The 24,536-nt window shown below is 35.0% G+C and overlaps 1 protein-coding gene and 1 long non-coding RNA gene across 9 annotated transcripts in view; both read right to left on the minus strand.

Moving 5' to 3' along the window:
- The window catches only part of Fife (fife), a 90,108-nt gene that overhangs the window by 46,800 nt on the left and 18,772 nt on the right, over nt 1–24,536 (minus strand). The window lies entirely within an intron of this gene.
- Nucleotides 17,578–19,908, minus strand: LOC135309793 (uncharacterized). Its single transcript, XR_010370007.1, has 3 exons — nt 19,808–19,908; nt 18,680–18,758; nt 17,578–17,733 (listed from the first exon to the last, which is right to left on the minus strand). It is a non-coding gene; the product is annotated as an uncharacterized LOC135309793 (long non-coding RNA).

A 24,536-nucleotide genomic window follows, 5' to 3' on the forward strand; every position in this document is an offset into this window, starting at 1 on the left:
CAGATTCCTCTAGTGACTTGAATAAAATCTGACATCAGTGTATACTTATAATAACGTCATAGATTTAGAGAGAGCCCCGCGCGCGTTATTTCTGAAATAAGCAACACGTAGTAATAATACACTGGTAATATGATTAACGATTACTGTGTAAGTCATCGTTATTTATTTATAGGTAGTGTGTGTTTGTAGTGTAGTGTTTTTATGTAATATACACTACCCTACACTACTAGTCGAAATCTTACCCCTCCAAAATATTTCCATCAGTCCAATAATTCTGACAGCATAAAAGTCAAATAAAAATTATCAGCCAATGTCAGTTCACAGGACTGACATTGGCTGATTATTTTTATTTGACATGTCAGTCCACAGGACTGAAATTGCTATTTTTATTCTGACAGGGGGGGCTATGGGCAAGGTAAATTTGTGGAGAGGTAACATACCAATAATTAACAGAGTCGCACAGTACTGCACAGCACATCAAATTATATTGCATGGATCTCTATGCGATGGTAATACGCACGAATTTGCTATATTGAATTAGATATTGTTACTGGTACTGGTTTACTGTGTAGACTAAATGTTGACCTACGAAGAGAGTGGGGAATTTTCTTTCATTTCGTTTTCCAACAACTAAGTGGTAATGGAGAAGGCAATGGCAAACCACTCCATTAATAATGCCAAGAAAATTGTTGTGTGTGTTTCATTCCACGTAATGACCACGGCCCTCAGCCATGAGGAATACGACTATGAAGAGAAGTGGTAGTAACGCCACTGGTTCCCTATCACCTTGTATACTCTGCGCTGATATGAGACGCCGTTGTTCCTAGTTAATTAGTCCGCAAAGTGCAATTATGTCCTAGTGGATGGAAAGGTAATAGTGGGTAGCATTTATAAATGGAGAGCATATTAAGGGTGTGCCGGTGCGAGCATCGATAGCGCAATCCGCAATCCTCAGTAGTAGATACCTTTATTACATATCGACATGAATTTTTACTCAGATTTACATGGAAGTCTGTACCATAAACTACATTGACTTTATTTTCGAAAAATAAAAGGAAATATTTATGTTTTTTCGTAGACATTACACGAGTGTGAAAGTGTTGAAAATAATTATAAAAAGTATTTTTTTATTTTTATTTAATTGGTGCATAGTCACCAATTATAATTAGTCGCGTCACGAAATGATGGACAAAATGACGACCTCAGTGGCGCAGTGGTAAGGTGCTTGCCACTGAACCGAGAGGTCCCGGGTTCGATCCCCGGTCGGGTCATGATGGAAAAGGATCTTTTTCTGATTGGCCTGGGTTTTGGATGTTTATCTATATATGTATTCATTATAACATATAGTATCGTTGAGTTAGTTATACGACTTTTACATAACACAAGTCTCGAACTTACTTTGGGGCTAACTCAATCTGTGCGATTTGTCCTAATATATTTATTTATTTATTTAAAATAGTATTATTGCTATTAATAATGGCAGTAATAACACGCTCGATAAAAAATAAGATGGCAAATAAAAAAATGTTTCGAGTTTTGTGGTAGCTGCAGTACCTAATCCCGTGCTGGCTAGACCTCATACATTTGCAATTTAAACCGCAAGCATTAATCAGTCTATCGCAATCGGATAATGAAACCAGGCTCTCGGGAAATCCGCACAATTATAACGCTTTTCTGAAATTAATGCGATGCAAGTGACTTCGGTAGAATTATAAAATTACTACTTCTGTCTTCTATCTTACAAACTGTGATTAAAGTTATATCAATAGTCATTAGAAGGTAGGTAGGTACTTACTCTCGTAGGTACTACTATAAGTGTTACGTAAGATTTAAATATGTTTGGTTAATAATATAGAAGGGTGGGTTTAATAATAATGTTTGAAATGTAAATTTTTCATTCTACAATATTTTAGAATACTGATGTATGTAACTCGTGCTCGTACCTATTTTAATCCAAGTTATTTACTTGGTTTAAAACTGCAGCAAAACTTTTTCAACTTACGGAAGTTTCCAACAAGACATAAATTTATCGGCGGCGCACAAGAACTTCCTCTACCTAAGTATTTTTATTTTGCTAAGGATTTATTTTTGTTCAAAGTAAGTGAAAAAGTATTCTAAAGAAGTCGTAGCAATTAAGTTGAAGAGGTAGGTAAAAGTAACAAATGGGTGGCCTCGCCTTCTTTTGGAAACTCATTCAAGCCACGTTGAGGCACTTTGGGACATATTCGTCGTAACTTGGGGCGGCACTAGTGCATATTTAAGTTCCAATTAAATGAGTGGAAATAGGATAAAGTACTAAGTAGATAAATATACCAATGTGGGCATTGGGAATGTCAGTAAACTATACTCGTATAAGTACGACTCTTTGTAATACTTAAATATTATAAAAATAAGTCTCCTTTGTGGCGTCTATCTCTCTGTATGAATGCGATAAACTATAGGTACTTATATATAGTACGGTTTTCACCAATACATATTGTGATTCCTGTTTATTATGGTTTTACTCGAATAAAGCCAGGACGTGACGCTAGTTGTATTATAAAAAGTAATATTTTCGGTATTTGGCATATTATAAGGTCAGTATTTGTTGCGGGTGAAAATGCTTAGCAACATGCCGATGGGAGGCTTACCGGATAAAATGTTTTAATCTTGCGCTCCCGGAGTCCCCAATTAACGCAATTAAGCTTTCTCTGTCGCTCAGATATCCGGCAAACAACCCTTCCTGAACAAAATTGATATTGTATCATTAACAATAAGGGCAGAGACGCTCTAATTGCAATTCCTCTGTGAATGACAGATTTGCGCCTTTTAAAAGTCGTATATCATTCCATCACGAATACAATTTTCTCGCGAATCAGTTCTACGAGTATAAAGGGGATGAATGGGTTCATTAAACAGCCTTTATATTCGTCGCGTTTCGGCTTGCAGTTTCGCCGCGCAAATTGGCTGTTTATGGCGGGCGTCGTGACAGCGAACTGCGCACCAAACGCCTGTTCGGGCCAATTTAAACTGCTCCTTAACAGGCCCTGTTAACAAAGCCTACAACAAAACAAGAAATAAAACCCGGCTCGAGGCCGCCCTTACGAATGAGTGTACCTAATGCGACTGAAAAACGCTATTTACATGCGGAAATCGTGGAAAATACAACAGTTTAATCTTGTTTTGAGGAACAGTATATTGAGATAATCGAAAGCATCATCATGCAGCCATAGGTGCAAAACTAATCTAAGAACTATAATATATTACTGTACTTAATATATATATATATAATATATATATTAAGTACTTAATATATATATATATATATATATATATATATATATATATATATATATATATATATATATATAATATATATATATATTAAGTACAGAGTAATGTAATGAAGTATAAAAAACCATTGAATTCAGCGTATTTACTCCAGAGTTATTATCCTGTAGGTTATTAAGGCGCATAAAAAACTATTTATAATATTACTTAATTAATCTATTACTTAATTAATATTAATTATATTAATTCAACAATGTTATAAAACATGAGTTGTTGACAACGTCGATTTAATTAACTTTCAATTTACGTAATACTGCTAAATATATGTTTAATTATTTCCTTCATCGCTGTATTGCTCTTGAAATTTTAATTTTAAAGCTCTTGTTTGAGCTGGAATCAAAATTGCGGAAGCTTGGATGGGATCAGGTAGGCCGAGGAGGCCGTAGGAATTTTTATTGTCGAAAATCTAAAAATGGCTGGTATAGAAACGTGGGAACAATATTGCGATGGTATGAGTGTGGGAGATGTGGGGTCGGGGAGCGGGGGAGGAACTGACGGAAATTAAAGCTGGGGCGTTAATTACGCGCAATCGGCTGAAGTAATTGCTAATCTGACACGCCGATGACACACGCTAATCTTAACATCATCCAAGTTAATAAACAAGGGACGCTACACTTATTTGAATCTGTGATGTTACCAACCAAGTTATGTCAATTATTTCGTATTTTTAAATGATTCAAAACGATTGGTCTATACGCCGATCGTTTGACCACATCGATCGCAACTCTCCTATCTCTATGTCACAAATTCAAAATATGGCGGTCTAGGCCATTCGTGTTCCCTGTCGCACGTGGATGGTTTGTTACAATAATAAAGGATTCCCCACGGTGCACTATCGAAATCAGTAAATAAGAACAGATTGACAGAAATTTTAAGTTTTATGGGTACCGTCGTGTAAATATATATTTATATACTATATCTACCGTATTAATTTGATGTATATCTATAGACATATTTTCATCTAATATATCTCAAATATATTATTATCTCCTACATTATGTTAAATTACATTACATTAAATACATTATATTAAATTCAATTAAATACATTACATTAACTACATTATATTAAATATATTATTATCTAAAATATTTTGGTACCATAGTAAAAAAAAGCTACCTATTTGATATGAGATGAATACAATCAAATTCTACTCCTGGGGAAAATTTTGACAATTTCGGTTGAAGATGTTATTAAAGGAAAAGCCCGTCACTCTGTCACGATCTTTGTCATTGCAGACAATCTTTATTCCCACTTTGTGTCTTGGAACTGCGAACAAACTTCACTTACAACCAAACATCTTCACAACCATCATTATATTTTTTGCTAAATTTATTGCTTGTTTTTTTTTTACAAAATATACTTTTGTTTGTAATAAGAACAAGGAAGGGCCTGATTAACCCTTAGACTAATTTGGTTGCAGCCTAGGACGCGCGGATAAGGAGGCGCTAAAATCGTACATTCGCATGCACTATTGGCCTAGGCCAGTAGTGCATGCGAATGTACGATTTGATGATGATGCTAGCATCATAATACCTATGTAGGTACCCTAAATATTTCAACTAGACAGACAAAACAATGACACAAAAAGCTACTAAATAAATGATCAGCGAACAGAAAATGTTTGAGAACCCCTCATTTATGGACGCATCATAATAAATAGCCTAGGCAGTTAGAACTCTTGAGCAGTCGCTGAAACAAATCAAAGATATACTTAACGATAAGACTGAATGAGAAAAAAATAAATAAGTAATCAGATAAAACATTGTGTTGTAATTTAATATTACACTGTTTTAAAACGTACAAAATAAAGTTTTATTCCACAAAGTCGTAATTTCCGCGTTCCGCGAAGTAAGCAATAAGGTAGCTTAGTACCGATAAAAAGTAAGCACACGTAACTTTTCCCTCCAAAATGGCTGGCATCTCTATTGAGTCTCATGAATAACATACGAGGCAAGAGGCAGCCAAGTGAAAGCGAATCAAGGTGACTTCGACGTTCATAGAAAGCGGGCAGGTAGTGAGGCGGCACAATGCTGAAGCGTCACTCAACAGTGTTGTTCAACTGTCAAACAAATCCAGTCGAAAATTAAACGGGAATTCCAGTCCAGTGCTGTTTGTTAACTTACCTTCACTTATAGAATCTAGCATTTATATACCTAATAAGTATGCTGTAAGAATACGTTCAGTGGCTAAACTGTGAACGACTATACTTAAATTGCATAGGAGTATGACCTACACGTTCCGACTATGTGAAGAATAGATACAGCCACCAAAACTTTAGCCGTCTACCGTTGGAGCAACTTCACACCAATTTTATTACACATATGATATAGATAGATGGGTTCAGTAAAAGGGAAAACAGGTAAATTTTCCCATTTCCCTTTCTATTCTACGTATAGTGTAGTGGGCGTTCGTCGCGGCGCGCCGCGTCGATATCGAGCGACCGGCGGTGGCGTCGCCCGCTGAATCAAAATATAACACGCCTGTTTTAAAAATATTTGTTTTCCTTTTATAACCCTACATGTTGTCATATCACACTTCCATTTCCATTACATGGGTATTCGTAGATCCACTAGACAATTACTGTAATTGAAGCGAACAAATTTGAAATCATAGGTATAGTGTACCTACTATGTATAATGAATTAGGTGTTACATCGTTATAATCTCACATCATGGAGAGTTGCCCACGATTGATTAATGATTAAGGAACATAAGTATATTATGTATCGTTTTAAATTTAGAAGCTTTTAGTGTAGGCCACTTTTAATACGTATTCTTCTCTTTTTGAATTAACTAAATAATAATTAATCAATTATACATATAATACGTATAATTAATTAATTATACATATAATAAAACTGTAAGTGGGTTATGTACAGACATAGGAAAAACTAAAGAAAATTACTGTGTCTTGCATAGGGTCTTTATATGACTAATAGAAGCCAAAACATTTTTTTTATTGTTTTTGTCTGCATGTATGTTTATTCGCGCATCACGCAAAAACTACTCTGAGAAACTACTGGATGGAATTTGATGCAGTTATCACAATTATATGGCGGATGGTTGAACTTAAAATCTGGTGTAGGATATATAATATAATATTATATCTGCGATACCTTGGTTAAAACCCGAGATATTGACAATAATATGTTATGGGCGGAAACATGAAATAAACGCGGGCGAACATGCGGACAAAAGCTAATGTCTATGATAAAATGGGAAATGCTTTTTTTTTAAATTAAGTATATTTGATAGCTGATGTAACTATGTAAGAATTAAAAAGGTATTTCTAAACAAACCGGAAATCGCGGTGATTCCCACAAAAATGGTAAGGAAAGTATTCCTTACGATTCCTTCCTTACTATACGATTGTAGTTTATGATGTTCTCGCGCTAACTTATTAGGGTTTCCTGAAAAAAACAGCCCGCAGTGTCCACAGAAACGAATATTTACGACTATCTTACGACTGCTTGATAGGCTATAATTTTAAATTTAAATCAGAAAATTACAGAAATATTCATTTACAAAAATGGTGCTACTATATTGTCAAATCGAAATGCCGGCTTTTGTTAAGAATCTTAATAGAAAGAATGATAGGTACCTATGTGACAAATGAGTTTAATAGTTAATATTTTTATCGTTATTAGTATTCGTGTAAATACTACAGTACTATGGGAACAGTAAGGTAACATTTCAGTACCACTAGCAAGTAGGTGTCGGTAGGTAAACGTAAAAGTCAAGTCAGATGCCTTTATGCGACTTGAAATAAAATTGATATCAGTGTTAGCAATAACACACTCGAAAAGAGAGAAAGTACTCCTAGCTAGTTGAATATTTAAAAGAATTACTTTAAAGATATTTTAATGATATTCTTAAAAAATTTTAACATTCACAAAATTGCTTGTGTTAAATTTGCATAACTAAACTAACATCCATTCATTGATGGGTCACGGTCGATGAAAGAAAAAAAATCTGTTATTTAATGCCAATGAATTTACCTATCCTAGGATACGTATTTAGTTATGTTTGAATAATAAGAACGGTTAGAACAAATTATGACAAAGTTTAAATTATAGGTATTTAAAACATCAAATTTGTTTTGCATTGCTATTAAATAAATGAAAATAAGTAAATGTTACTTAAATTAAAAACCCCCTATTTCTTTCCGAACGTATAACATCTCAACCAGGTTGATAAATAAACCGATACCCGCCTGACATCCGCACTTTGCCGGGATTATAGATGGCAAGTTGAGCTGACAGAATGGTAACAAGTTAATTAAACTGGATCTGTCATGTTTAATCCCCGCGTCAGTTGCGGGTGATACAGTAAATTTGTCATCGTAGTAGTACTTCAAAATCATACATAAGTAAGGTAAGAAGTACATAAAAAATATTGTACTTCACGTCCCGAAGTTATGGCAATATAATTTCGACCTTATAAACAATTATAACATTTTTTAAATATTTTTAGGTAAGTCCCTCCTACATCTAACGTGGTAATATGTAGGACACACCTTCGGAACAAACATTGCACGTAATCTGACACGCAAGTTAACCAGATTAATCAAAGCAAAAGAAATAACGTATAGTATTTCTAAAACAGGTTGATCCAGTAATTAATAACTGAATAATCGATAAAAAGATGATAAATAACCTCAGACCTTAAAGATTATCGTGATTTTACAGTACTTATCTATTACAATATTTAAAAAAACTCGGAATGACGAATTCACCGTCACCACAAGAGCAAGACTTTCTAAGAAATTTCCCCATTTCGCCCATACACCACAAAAGGCTAAGTGTTATAGTATAAGTCACAAGCAACCACCTATTCATAAGGTTACTAATAGCAGGGAGTGCTACAATATCCTCATCATTCCGCTACGGATACATTAACCCGTGTCATAATTTATTTCGCTATGCTCACCGTGACTGGGAAATTCCACATATTTGGTCTTCGTATTATGTTATCACATATAATATCATCGTAGTATTTTACTGTTGTCCACTCAATCACTTTTTTAGAAAGTAGGAGCGACTTGACTTTTTAAACTAGGTTTTGCCCGTACCCTTCGCAAACAATGTCCTTCTATGTCATTCTCCACTACAGCTCTCCAACTGTCTCCACACCAAAAGTCACCTCAATCCAATTGAACGGATTTGAATGAAACTTTTTTGTTATATAGCTATTAAGCCTGGGCAACATATAGGGTATAAATTATTTTGAAAACTGGAACACCTGATGGAGAACAATGATGCTACATCTAAACTATAGGAAATATTGAAATGACGCTTTAACAAAAGTTATTCAGCCTGATGACCATTTTCTATCGAGATATAAAAATCTAAGATCTAACACCTGATGTAGACCTATGATGGTACAGCTAAACTATAGGAAACCTAGAAACGACGCTCTAATAAAAGTAGTTGTTGTCTGATGAGCTTTTCTGTTGAGGTATAAAGATCGAAAATCTGGAACAACTGAAGAAGGGTCATAATAGTTCAGCTAAACTATAGAAAATATACTTTTTCAGTCTGATTAGCATCTTCTGTAGGTATCGTTACGTTTGTCTGTACAATTCAATTTCTCTAATAATTTTGACTCCTTACCAAAAATTGTTAGGCCACGCGAAAATGTCGCAGGCATCAGCTAATATACAATAAATTGAATATTTAACCCTGATAATTGACCCGCAAATGCTCTTGCGTCGGTATATGACTCCATTCTCCACTTTTATATTTAATCCAATCTCTGCGTGAAAGAACGTCGCCCTTGTAATCAATATTATAGCCTCCATTACTACGGAGCATTATCTCGAGGCACCTCCCGACGGCGCAGGTAATCGCGTCCACATTGCAAATAGCAGTGTCGTAAAATGAAACTCGGCTATTTTCCATTCAGCTTAGATTAATAGTTCATAGACTGTAAAGATATAGATGTAGTCAAATAGAAAATATTCTTTTACTTAAGATTCAGAAAATATTTCTACTTTGGTGCTTGTGTGGCTTTGAACCACGATGTTCTCAGTTCGATCTCCACAGTTCAAGCGTACCTAATATACATATATTGTTTAAATACAAAAGTTGCCACACTTTTCAAATGATATATTTATCAATTATATAGTAGTCTAAAGTTTCAAACGTAATTTTATACTGCTATGTGTTATATATGCTATGATTTTTTTTAAAATCATATAATTGTAACGAAGCTTATGAAATCGTAATTTATATTCTGCGCTGCTATGCTAAGTATTTAATATATTGCTTGCTATGTTGAGGCTGTTAAAGATTATAAATATAGCTCAAATAATGGCCTGTACTAGCTTCTTCAGCTTATAGCATTGCGTCCAACTGAATAAAGGTGCTTACCGTTCTGACAGAAATTATTAAAGCAAATAATAAATTTATACTACCTAGGTACCTACCTACTCACACGCACCTTGTAATAGTAAAAAAATAAAAAATAAAATACTGTACTCATTACTTTGATTCCTTTGTTGTAGCTCTAGGTTTGTATTTGAATATTAAATAATTTTACTTAATTTAAAATGTTTGCTAAAAGTCCTATTAAATCTTGATAAACCATGTAAGCCTTTTTACGAGGAAAAATAATCATAAATTTTCCCTCCGAAAAGTCAGTAAAAAGAATGCCTCGAGCTACAATTACATACATTTGCTTTGAATGACGATTTGTATTATTATGTTCCACACAAATACGTCAATTGCAATACAATTCTAGTACATGATTAATTGTTTATAAATGTTCCTTTGTTATTACATTCTCGATAGATAATTTTATTAAAGAATAAAAAAGTTACAGATATTTAGCTAGTTTTGACCCATAAAGTACGAAGTAGGACTCTACGCTGTCATTATACCCAAATACCCCATATACATATACATTGCCAAATAGAAATGAATGGAAACAGCAGCCTTTTATCATTTAGATATGGTTTTTAGGCTATTATTTAGTATCTATTATTTAATATTAAAGTTTCAAGACTGGAAAGACTTACTATGTGTACTAAATTATTTAATGGTTGATGAAGGTTGATAGATTTCAATTAAGTACTAACTTAATATAAGAGGGCCCAACTTAATATATTTCATAGAATTTCAAGAAGTGGGCCATCAGTACTGAAACCCTTGTACTTATCATATTATTCACCAATCCTTAGTAAGGACTTTTACTTTCATTAAATATATACATTCCAGTATGGACTGGAACGTTTTCATAGAGAATGATGTTGAGATAGATTATTTTCGGAACATAAACTATATCCTTTCTTTACATATTATAAAACAAACTCCTCTGCCACATTTGTTTGCGATAAACTCAAAAACCAATGCACGGATTTTCATGCGGTTTTTACAAATAGATAGTGTGATTCCTTTTTCCAGGTTTAGGTGTACAATTTATTATATTTTTACCCCAGCGGAGCCGGGGTGGGACGCTAGTTTTTTTCAAATCAAAATTGCGGAACTAATAAATATCATAATACATAGTGAGCCACGCGTCTGTATAATGTAACGTGGCGTGGTGTGGGATTCGAACTGGCGACACTTGAGTCGCGCGCTGCTTGCTCACGTATACTTAGACTGCGTAATTAAGAGCGGGAACACCCGCAAATGGTGCTTTTGTTACGCTATACGCAGCCGTCAGACATTTACTTTTGTAATGATGTCACATTGTTTCTAATTATAAAATGAACAAGCAAGAATATGTTATCATTTGTTTTAGACGAATTACGTAATTTATCTCAAAATCAAAGTTAATTAACAGTTTCAATAAACTCCAGGATTATTCAACAACGGTTTTTGTTGCAATTAAATTCTGGAGCTTATTAAAACTTAATATCGCAGGCGCCTTGAATTATATTCCAAATTTCATTATTTAACTCTTCTGAAAACTAACGTTTTCTCTATCAACGCTTCAAATGAACACAGTAGTACCTACTAACGTACTAAGGTACTAATTTGTTAATTCGAAGTCGTTTGCAAAACGAAACGTTTTTCTGCAGCCCCGGTGCAGCTCAGCCTCGGCCGCATTTCGTGCCCGCTATAAATAGCCACTAAAGGCTCTGACGTGACATACCTACAGAATCTACTTCCGCGGCTATGTAGTATATAATTTACGAAACTTGCCAGCTCGAGTAAAGGTCTTCGCTGAATAGCGCGCGGTTTCATTAAGGTTTTCGCGAGATTTTGCATATATTGTGAATATATGGTGTTAATAGTTGAAGAATTTATGGATGAAGGTCCTGGATGAGAATAAAATTAAGTAGTTGGAATAATTATGTGTTTCGATATACGAAATTGAAATAACTTACATAATAAAATACTTACTGTGACTATGAAGTAAGAACTGAACAAGTAGGTATGGAGTAATTTTGTCGATTGTCAAGCAAGAATTCCAGTTAAAATTGCTAAGGCGAAAGTGAGTTTTTATGATTTTTTGTTTCCCATACATACTTTCGTGTATTTCGCAGAAAACAAGTACTTTCCTTTGGACAATAAACGCGGGCGAACCCCCGGCAAAAGCTAATAAAATAAATAAGTGTAGTGTCCGAGTTTCTGAACAACTTTTCAGACTCTGACATGGTTTATTTTGAATTCCAAAACTAAGTGACGACTCTTTATATCAAGGTAGCAATAATTACAATATTTGTGTTCTTATGCGATATACATATATCTGTTAACCGCATTAAATAAATAGATACGATCGGATATCATACAATCGCTTGGACATTGTGATCTGGTTGTTCGAGCTAAAATACGAAGCCTCAGTATAATTCGTCCTAATGTCACTCAGTACACCTAATGTATTGTGTTATACCAAGGCCACCACTCCCTTCCAAAGGGTTGTCGTAATTTGTTTTGTATAGGCTTACATCGGATTACCCGCCGCGAACAACATAACGTTAATAATCGACCACTGGATTAATTAAGTACGAGGGCTGCTATTTATGTATCCGGAACTGGCCAATAATTCTAGAATATTTAAAAAGTAATTACAACATTTGAAAATAGAACTCTTCGGCTAGAGAATAAATATTTTTCATGTCCCTGTCATTTGTTTTTTTCAATTGGCGCCAATTTTGAAAATAGCTTGTCTTCATTGCCATGGATTTAACTCGTGAACATTTTCGCGCGATGATTTATTATGATTTTCGGCGTGGATTAACTCAAAAACAGTGCATCGAACAACTGATTTTAACTTTTGGAGATGAAGCACCATCGAAAACCACTGTGTATTATTGGTTTAAGGAATTTCAACGTGGACGGTCTATGCTCACGGATGAAATTAAGGAGGGTCGTCCTAAATCGGTAGTGGTACAACAAAATATTGATGCTGTGCGACAATTAGTAATGCAAGATCGTCATGTTACATACCGCGAGATAGAGGCGTCTCTGGGCATTAGTATGACGAGCATACACGCGATATTACACGAACATTTAATTGTTAAAAAAATTTGTTCGCGTTGGATTCCGCACAACTTGAGCGTAGATCAAAAACAGGCTCGTGTCGACTGGTGTAAGAAAATGATAAAAAAATACAACCGTGGCACGTCAAAAGCTGTTTATAATATCTACACAGGTGACGAAACCTGGATCTATGCTTATGACCCTGAAACTAAACAGCAGTCAACGGTGTGGGTCTTTCAAGATGAACCGAATCCAACAAAAGTTGTTCGTGCGAGAAGCACTTTAAAGCAAATGGTCGCTTGTTTTTTTGGTATCAACGGACATGTAGCTACAGTGCCACTAGAGAATAGTAGGACGGTTAATTCTGAATGGTACACCACCATTTGTTTGCCAGAAGTCTTTGAAAAAATACGAAAGAACAACCCACAACGCAGAATCATACTTCATCACGACAATGCTAGCTGCCACAAGTCGGCTGAAACAAATAATTTTTTGGAGGGTCAAAAGATTGAATTGACGGGTCATCCGCCGTACAGCCCCGACCTGGCACCCAATGATTTTTATTTATTTCCAAACATTAAAAATAAATTACGTGGTCAACGTTTTTCGAGCCGCGAAGAGGCCGTTGATGCGTTCAAAACACACGTTTTGGACATACCTCAATCAGAATGGAAAAAGTGCTTTGAAAATTGGTTTCATCGTATGCAGAAGTGCATAGATCATCGCGGAGAATACTTCGAGAAACAATAAAACCATATGTAATAATATATGTTTGTTTAATTTTGTTATTCCGGATACATAAATAGCAGCCTATGTAATGTCGATGTATAATAAATATCGAACAGTACTTACATAAGTATATTCTACCGATATTTTTTGAAAATGATCGAGTAGTTTTAATTTTTAATGCTCAAAAAAACTAAATTTGTTGTAATTTTATGAGAATTTTTTGTTGTTCTACCAATGCTATCTAAAACATCGTTCTTATTTATTCGTTTTTGCATTCCTACTCCGCGAAACATGCACTTAAGCAGCTTTTTCTTTTAGCACAATAGAGAAAGTCAAAAAATCTTTCTTTCCTAATTATTTGATTGATCGCTTAGAAACCTATAAATAAATAAAATAAAATAACCGTATTGCTATGCATGTGTTGGTGGCTGACACTACCCAACTAAAATAAAGTTATCCATCAAACCCCACTAGGTATGTATACTTATACGTGTTTATATATATATTGGGAGCTTTAATTTGAGTATGTACCTAGTACATGTAGCTATAGAGCATAGAAAATGTTTCTGAACCAATGAATCCTCAAATTAAGTAACTTTCTTGCATTATTTACACATATAGCATTTAATTTTTGTGGGAAGTGAATGTTTCTAGACCGGGGAGGTCCCGCGGGCACGGTGCAACACGCGGCGGTTGGGAACGCCGCGGGCTTTTAGCGATCTCTTCCCGACATTTCCGGTATCCCTGAATAAATAAACTGTGTAGTACAGGGTACTGATCAAAAGGATTCTATAAACTCTGCAATCTAGTTTCCTATTTTAGTTTGTTTACCAGTTAAAATTGTGTAACATTGGCAACAAATTTATGCACTTGCTCCGCTCCCGTTGGTGTTTCGTGGGAGTTTGGAATTGAAACCTTATTATTATTATTTATTTCGAAACTTCCACAGAAAGACTAAAATACTAGATTTTGCCCGCCGCTTTCCTCGCGTGTATTATATGCGCCCGCTCATAAAATATCTCGGGTTCTAAGCAACGCATAGCGATGAAACGTATACCAGATTTTAAGTTAGACTATCTGCTATACAACTGTGAAATCCGCATCATATTCTACCCAGCAGTTTTTTGCGTGATGCGCGATCATATTAATAGACATTATCATTCTACGAGTACATACCTTAGTAATTTTAGGTAGCTATATAGTTAAATCAGATGGCGAGAATCAATAACCTCCTACGTTCTGCTCTCATCAAGGTTTCAGCTTTCGCGACAGCCGACGTCGTTACACGAGCTAATTACATTTAATTAACAATCAGTATTTGGCGAAGCTTGGTCATGCTACATTATATAAATTCGTGTAGGTTTTACAGTCGTAATCATTTACTCTTTTGCTGTTCGACATTGTCCTTACGTTATTATTATAAGTTCTTTCAGCTCCTTCTCTTCTTCTTCCTGTATATCAACTTCTAGCATCTTGGTATCCACAGTATTTTTTTTACCCCAAATATAAATGGAATTACCAATATATCACGTTTTGCGTAATATACGCTGAACTTGGTATGTAGGTACAACTGGTTATTTTATTCTTGAATAAGATATTTTCTATATTACAATCATTGTTAATTTGTAAATGTTCAATGAAAGAAATTTAAAAATTTCATCAATACACTGGACCAGCACTCAGTCGGAACAAATTCATTACATACACAATCAACCTTTAATCCCTTCTCACTGGAAGTCTGCAACACAAGACGACTTGCCTCTGAGACAAATTACGCAGACGCGTTCATTATTGCAATATCCTACTGTTTCTCTCTTGTTTTAATTCGAATTTCGAACACAATGCCTCTATGTAATCCGTCTACGACATCGTTGCTAACCGAAATTGTATTATTTTATATCTGTCAGCTGCAATAAATTCGTGGCAAATCCCTTTGTTGCCTGCCTATTCTGTGTTGTAGTTTTATTTTTAGAATTTTCCTTTCGAGAAAAAAAGAGAGAAGGAAGTTTTTCTTTTTAATATCTTACAGAGCGTAGCCAGTCATAATACACTTGAACAGGTACGAGCAATATAGCAATATGAAACGAAAATCTATAAATCAAGTTGAATATGTGTGCAATTTAAACTAGAGCTCCATGAAAAATGTTTGACATTTGTGCATTAAAATTCTGTCACGGGCCGAGCGCCGCGCAGTGTTCCACGTCGAGTGGATAGTCGGAACATAATTCAGCGTTGACAGCCGCTACTGCGAACTGTACCTACAGTGATGGCGCTTTTGTCTACGACTGGCCTTTTTACAAGCCTTTTCGAAGCAGATATCTGCAACCGAATAAGCTGAAATTTTGTACACACGTGTCGTTTGGATGACAATGTATTTTTATGACAAGCATGACCTGATGATGCACCCAGGAACGGCTTCAGACGTAGGAACTCCTCAACGGTTTATTGCATCTACATTTATAAGATATCTCTGACAACAATAAGTTTGTGTCAAAAATTACATTTTTGTAAAATACTTATTATTTATGACTGCCAGATATTTTAAAGATACGTGCAGTGTTATTTAAATGCTATTCCTCTATTTATATAAACGCTTGAGAATGTAAATAAATAGTTATAGATAACTAAACAATAAAATCAATTTCGCATCACGTGAACGTGTATTCTACAGGATAATCCTACTAGGTAATATTATAAATGCGAAAGTTTCTGAGGATGTATATTTATTATTTTTCACATAATTTCACTAGAATATAGTAGAATATACTACTACACATATGGTACTTGTTATCCCGAAATTCCCACGGAAGCGAAGCTAGTATTACAATAAATATTAACCGCGTAATGTAGAAGACAAGAGAGCTGACTGGCACAGAATTGATGATAGACAAAAGTGTCTCCCCCTTGTTTCCAAACCAATCCAGAACAAATCTGCACAATACAATATAAAAGCTTTGTAATTTATACAAATAACCATCAAAGCACAATATCTCCCACAAAAACAGTGTAGTTTGAACCCCGGATTTGGAAGTGCCGAAGTTAGTTTTAGTGTTTGTTCCGTCGATTCAACAGGCGGCAGATTCGGTTTATGTTGTGAGAAATAACAGGATAATAATATGCGGAGGTTCCGATTCTCAGCGTCGCCGGGGAATACTCGCAGCTCGCAATAAAGAGGGTTGCCGCCGCCGTCGTCTCTTGAACGTTGTTAAAATTTAACATCGCCCTAAATTTCGCTTTACTACACACGATAGGTCTATTTGCATTTTATTTTCTCGCGAATTATCCCGATTTTCTTTTTGATAAACCGATAAAATGTGCTGACAAATCCACATTTTTTTTCAATTGGTTTGGGAAGTATTTATCTTATTTTCTTCTCAGAAACCAGTTCATACAATAACTACTTAAGCGTTTTTTTTTAACCTTTCTATCAGGTACTTAGTTTCAAAGCAGTGGTGGTGTAATGGAACGAAAGGTTAAAGGTTCAAATCCTACTCGTGCCACATGAGTTTTTATATACCAATCTGACTCATGTATTGTAGTTTTCATCGACCACTACTTGCTTCCGATGAAGGATCGTGAGGAATCCTACACTGGTTTTGTGAACTTGTGTGGGAAGTGGCAAAGGCAATAGCAAACCACTCCATTAATACTGCCAATACAGTCGTTGTATTTGTTTTATATCACGTAATGACCACGACCCTCACACGTGAAGAATACGACTATGAAGAAAGAAAAGAGGATTACAATTTGTCAATTATAGGCAAGTTACTTTACTACTTAGAATGTCTTAGGTTAAGACGTTATTATCATATCCGTAATCCATGAAAATTGACAATTATATACCAAAAAATGCTTGAACAAAAAATAATAGGACAGAAATGTTAGAAGCGCCGTTAAATTAAAATTAATGAAGTACGCAGATTAATTCGGTTTGTACGGGGCTCCAATAGCCAATAGGATCAGTCGCGAACTGGCGAGCGTATCTCTGGAATTAATTTACGGTGTGCCGGCCGACGAAAACTGTTTATTTTTACCATCGAGATTAATAAATGATTTTTACCTTCTTGTTTTTAACAATGGCCCGCTTCACGATTTTTATATTTTTGACTTTTCACCGCAACTCGTAAATGAATATTCCGATTCTAATATCAATAAATGAAGAAGAAAATATGGTAGTGAAGGAAGTAGTGAATTTTCTTCGCCATGTAGTTTATTTTCAGCTAAACATTGATATATATGTTGGCCTGAAAATAGAATGAAGTTTCAATTAAATATCATCAAACTCTACATAAATGCTCTGACCCATCAGGAAGTATTTTTCAAAAATACTTTTTTCATTTCATCATTAACGAGAAGCTCCATATATAGCTGTGAATATATAAATGTGAATGTGTCTGACCCGGCCTGTGTCGAGTAGGCTGCTTAATTGATGCTCATCCTGTATTCAAGGGCCGAAAAGGCCAACATAAGTGAAGGTATTTATAAACTCAGTCTTGTTTTCATCCCTTTTGAGTATTTTAAATGACATTATTCAGAATGTTATGTGGAATTTAACTGCCATTGTCGATGTTCAGTTCAGAGGAAGGGCAGGGCACTATCCTGTCATCCCGTCATTTACATAAAACAGGTGTAAAGACATTTGGTTCAATATATAGAAAGATAAAATAATTTATCTACTAGTAAACTAATTTTAAAAAAGCATCAAAGCAAGCAGCAAAGTTTATGTACAAATTAAAATCAATAAAAATCGCAATATCAATTAAACCGAAATTAGAAGCCAGTAACAAAAAAGTGACCACATTCACAAAAAATAAATTCGTTTCCGATATTACATTTTTAAAACAGGTTTGCTCTGTTCTGTGAATAGATAACAATGAGTGTTTCACATATTATTGGAAATGAAATGGCTATACCGGAGAGATTAGTGTGCTCCGACCGACTTTGGCAGTGATCAATACTCGTCCGCACAGACTGGCCGCGTCAATTTAGCTTTGTGCGGCTATCCGACAATGGGCAGCCATCGAAATAATGAATATCCGAATACAGCCTCAAGCTGTGATAATTTTAGATTATCATAGCCTCAGGCAGTATATTAGAGGTAGACAGAGCCTATTCCTATTGTGCGCAACGTTATAGAATGTTAATAAAGTTTGTTGCTACAAAACATAATTACTTATTAAAAGTTTTTACCGGAACTCTATCCCCACATTCATCTCACAAAACAAACTCATTCGAAAAGCTGCCGGACTTATTGACCCCGCAGACACTCCTGAAAAATATTTTTAAATGTATGTACATTTAAAATATTATAGACGAGGAATTTTCATCATAAAAGTTTGTTATCGTTGTCTTTCATGTTAGTCCTATTAAATGAAAATCAATTCCAAATAAATTTGTATATAAACCTACACACTCCAAATTGAAGATAAATAATTATTGCGAACGGTATCGAAATTTAATGGACACGAGTGGATTCTACATGTGTCAAAGGAAAGTAATTTTGGTTAATGATTTGACAGTTTTACGGGTATCCCCTAGTACGGGAGGTCGCGTGTGTGCCCCGTTTTATTACTGAGATTAGGGATGCCTTTATTACTAAAAGTCCAATGAATCCGCAGATACCATATTTGAAAGCGATAGTACTAAATTTCGTGCGATAAAAAAAATTATAAGTACAATGTATATTGTTATTATAATGCATCAAAGCCAAAAAATTAGGAACGCTGAAAAAAAAGGTTAAATATTGGGAGCTAAAGCTAAACATTGGGAACGCAGAGATACATAATACATTTCCTTATTATGGCAGGACTTGAGCAGGCTAGTGGCCAGCGGCCCCGAGGAGCATAATAAATTCGGTAAGTTCACTGCTAACGTTCAGAGTTTTTCCGATGTGTATACATGCCGCATCGCCCGCTTTATAGGGAAGATTATCTGCAAATCTTCTTAGCGCTCTCTGCGGAATATATTTCTCAGCAATGATTTCGCATGTACATTACATACCTACCTACCTATGCAATAATATTTTATTATTGTATATTCTTCGCCAACATATGATAGCCGAGCATAAACAGCTTAGAGCTCTTCTATAAAATACCAAATAACGTGTACAAGGAGCCTGGTTTATTAAAAATCTGGAATTGCGTAAATAATACAGGGACTTTATTTTACTTTATTTGTCAATAGTAAATGAATATTTTGATACGGAGTAAACTCAGGAAAAGTCAAACGGTCATAACGTGTGAGTTATATGGTACCCGAAACAGATGTTGAAAAGTTTCTATAGCCATTTATTTCACAAATATTGCGTAAAAAGCCTACCTTTCAAAGATTGCGCGTTTCACAATATTTTCCCAAGTTCGAAGCATTTCTAAGAGATCCTGTTTCTCTCTACAACAATAATTTGATCATGATCATGACAAAATCAAATACAAGGGTCATAATGATATTTGTGACCTTCGTGAACAAGAACAATAATAAATATCTAGTGTAACATTAATAGCTAAGTGGTATCTTTTTTGTTTTGAAATCAGTGATTTGATTGTCACAAATATATTATTAATAAATAGATATACTGTCCTTTACTTCAGGCTTTTATTTACTTTCACCTGTCCCGATGTTTGTTTGTCTGTAAACAATTCTTGCAAGTTAAACACCTACTTCCACTTATCATACACTTCCACTTATCATACGGAGTAGAAATATCCCACGTCGCTTGTTTCCATGACAATGCACTATTTTGTCACGCGATGATGCAACAAGCATGGAATAGGGCATTATACGCAAAGCTCAGCGCAGATGGCGCTACTGGTACAACGAAGGTACACAAAACATTGCAAATGGAGGCAAAAAGCGCCAATTTTCTATATTGTTGAAGATTTACGATCAATAGTACCTACCTTCTAAGCAATCGTGGTGCGAGTTTAAAGGACAAAGGTAGGATTTAGTGTATTATTGACTAGGCTTTCAGAACACAAAGTGTTGACATGAAATGCAACAAGACGAATTTGCTAAATGATTCAAGTCCATTGTAAAACACAATACCTTTATTATAATTACTAGCTTTTACCCGCGGCTTCGCTCGCGTGAATTACATAGCAAAATCTCAGTAATTTTTTTATCGCGTACTCTGTAAGACTGGTAAACATATATGATTCAAATTCGCATTTTTTCTCATCTTTAGTTCAATTTTCTGTTTCCCGCTGCGTGTCTCGTCCCGTAACCTTGTCCAATCCCGCTTCTTGCTATGTAATGTAAAGTAGATATCCCGTACCGTTTCCTACATATTGTGCCATCATGTTTTTTGCAATGTGTCCCGTCATGTTTCCCACTGCATGTCTCCTTCCCATTTCCGCTCCTACTCCCACTCCCGCTTTCTGCAACGCGTGCCGTTCCATTTTCTATGACGTTTTACGACCCGGTTTTTTATTAACCACAAACGTAAATTAAAGATTTTTTTGTATTTACTACAAAAAGTAAGTGTGCCAATTTTTAGCTTTTTATCTTGAAAATTGTATTACTTCTCATACAATCTTTCACCCCCCTTTTGAAGGGGTTGAGGGTTAATTTTCTGAAAAATCTGAAACACGTATTCATAACTTTGTTGTAAACAACCAAAATCCAAATTTTCAAGTAACTAACTTCAACGGTGTAGAACTTTCATATTTAGAGCTTTTCACCCCTTTCACCCCCTTCGGAGTAGAATTTCCAAAAATCCTCTCTTAGTACTCATCTACACTCACCTACATGCCAAATTTCAGCTTCCCGCCCAGCAGTTTCGGGTGTATGTTGTCTGTGAGGCAGTCAGTCAAACACTCAGTAACGGAAGAATTTTATATTGATATATTGATACATATTGCGCCCATTACATCAGACTTTAGTCGATAAAAAGCATTTGTTTATATTCTGTTTACACCTTTCTACAAAATTTTAAAGTAAATCGGCTCCGTGGATTGTTATTTTAATTTTCCTACAGGACCCCCCTCATTTTCCGGGATGAAATGTCTAGAAGATGTTAACCCGGAATTCCGAGGAATTTTTGATTCATTAGTTTATTAGTTTTTCAGTTATCCTACGGTAACCTGACCATTTACCGGGATGAAATGTATCTAATTTTCCTACAGGACCCCCCTCATTTTCCGGCATGAAATGTGTATGAGATGTTAACCCGGGATTCTGAGGCATTTTTGATTCATAATTAGTTTTTCAATTATCCTACGGGAACCTGATCATTTACCGGAATGAAATGTATCTAATTTTCCTACAGGACCCTTCTCATTTTCCGGGATGAAATGTCTAAAGAATGCTAACCAGGAATTCTGAGGTATTTAAGATTCATAATTAGATTTTCAATTATCCTACGGGAACCTGACCATTTACCGGGATGAAATGTATCTAAGATGTTAACCCGGTATATAAGGTATATACCTACATACCAAATTTCAAGCAAACCGGTCCAGTACATTTCGAGTGATGCGCGTTCAGACAGACAGACAAAAAATTCCAAAACTATATTTTCATCATCTATATCAGTTTTTTTTATTTTATTAAAAACGATATTTCCCGATATTTCGGCACCCGAATATAATAACAACATTGTTGTATATTTTCACATATGAATGCTTACACAATGAAAGGATTACTAAAGTACTCTAAAATAAATGTTTTAATCGACGACTTTAGTGTACCTAACAACCAGTGCTGTACTCTGGCGGAATAAATGTGCAATAAAAGCTAATGGCAAATATGTCATTTTTGTAAAAACCATAGATTTAGAAAAGGCCTCGCGCACGGGGTGAAGACTTTTTGTTATACGTACTTCTATTAAAAAGTCACAGCTAATTTCAATAGCGCTGATAGGTCAAGCCGAACAGAGGTTTTTGTCAAACTGACATTTTCAACGAAGCCCTTACAGGCGTGTAGGGAAATGATTTTTGTTTGTGGTTTGTCGAAGGGTCTATTTTTACGATATTCAAGAAAATATTAACATATATATATATATATAAAGCAAAACACCTTTTTACTCTTTTTGGTATTTAGAAACAACTAATGCAATCAACGGGTGACTATGAATCACCCACTGAGCCGAAAAAAGAACAAATTGGATATTTTAAACTTTGAAAAGTCGGTAGTAGCTCTCTTGATTTTGCTCGGAATACATTAAGAGAGGAATTACATTGATTAATGGTGGTGTCCGCATGATCATCACGGCTGCTGGCGCGTGATACTGGTGGAAGTACACACTCTACCGAATAACAACTTTTCAAATTAGGTGCATGCTACTTATAGAGAAGGAAATGGCAATTCTATCCATTAACATTCTCAATAAAATTAATTGTGATTATTTCACTTTATGATATATTTTTTTACAAAAATGTTACTAAGTAAAAAGTTATTTTTTTATTGTTTTCATTAATAACTGCTAATTGAAATAATCTCAATCGCTATGATTAAATACCTAACTGGATGATATAAATGAGAGCTAAGTTTCTTCATATTAAATGTAAAAAAATAGAATCACCTCAGTAATTAGTAGTAATAAAATCTAAATTCACCAACAGTCCTTGCTGTTGAAACATAAGCCTTGCCAAAACCTTTCGAAAATTAATGGGGCCACCTTATTTGCACGTAAAAATATTTGTTAACCTAAGTGCCTATACCTCTATTCCGTCGCGAATAAAAGATAAGTAAAATTAATAACTCAAGAAAATGTGATTTATCAGGTTGAGTTGAGATGAATATCATCACATCTTTCACTCCATTTGCACCCATCTTAAAGGCACAAAGGACAAAAGCTGTCATCAAATTATTACGAAAAATGCCTCGAGAACGACGCGATACGCGGCAAAAATGTAATAAAGTGGCATCTCATAGTTTCGGCATGGATCAGTGATCTCCAGCGGCCCACGCTCACACATACATTATATAGTTAGAGGACATACGGACAAGCATATACTGTATATATTAATACGCACTTGATATATACGCCAATACTAAGAGAGCGACATATCAATACCAGGAATAATAAAAACTTGTCTTACTTTGAGATAATATATCTTCATCGATACATCTACAATTTTTACACACACAGAAATTATAATTTTCCTAATCTAAGTATACAGGTATACCATAGAGTATGAGGAATAAATATAACATAGAATATATCCGGTTTATATAAACCGAATAGTTAATAAAACATTATACATTAACGTGCCAGGACATGTCCCACTTCATGTGTAGAAGTAGATTAAAGTGGATTTGGTAAAATGTGCGGGTCCATTGTTTAACTTTCAATACGTTTTGTGCTAACCACGGGCGGGTCATATATTGATTGGAATCTTAACTAAGGGATGGGTTATTCACAGTTCATTAGTGATTCGGAAGACGACCTCACACTCTCGATTACATCTCGCTGATTGAACTCCCGACCCGTGCTTGTCCTTTAAACGGAAACAAAACAAACGTATGCAAACTTAGTGTTTTACTTAAATTATAAGTGCAGAAGTTTGAATCATTGTTGTCAAATCATGTTGAACAAATTATGTATGATAATTCTAAATAATATGGAGTAGGTTTTTACGAAAAAGTAAATATACATCTATTGGTAACGTTTATCAGTTTTATAAACGTAAATATCATTTTTCATTTGAAGATCGTTTCGCGATGATAAAATAGGCGTAGAAAGGAAAAGCTAGATAAACAAGGCGCTCGTGTGGACTGTAACAAATTCTGCATATAAAAGGGCGTTTACGTGGAATTTTCCTTAAAAGTTGAATATGTCTGCGTTACATGTTACATGCGCATAATGAGAAGAGTATGGAAAGTCGTTAGCGGCCCACGGCGCCAGCTTACAAATCTCTGATTTATCTTTGCTTCGGTATTCGTTTTTCCACATTTCAATCTCAATTAACCATCTCTCCGCGATATTGCCTTTGTGTCGACACGTAGTATAATGAAATGATTAAGTAGAATTCAAATAGTTATACTATTTTTAGGGCTCCGTAGTCAAATGGCAAAAACGGATCCCTTATAGATTCGTCATGTATGTCTA

Source organism: Plodia interpunctella, chromosome 10 (assembly GCF_027563975.2).
Source record: "Plodia interpunctella isolate USDA-ARS_2022_Savannah chromosome 10, ilPloInte3.2, whole genome shotgun sequence".
In the NCBI taxonomy this organism is placed as follows: Eukaryota; Metazoa; Arthropoda; class Insecta; order Lepidoptera; family Pyralidae; genus Plodia; species Plodia interpunctella.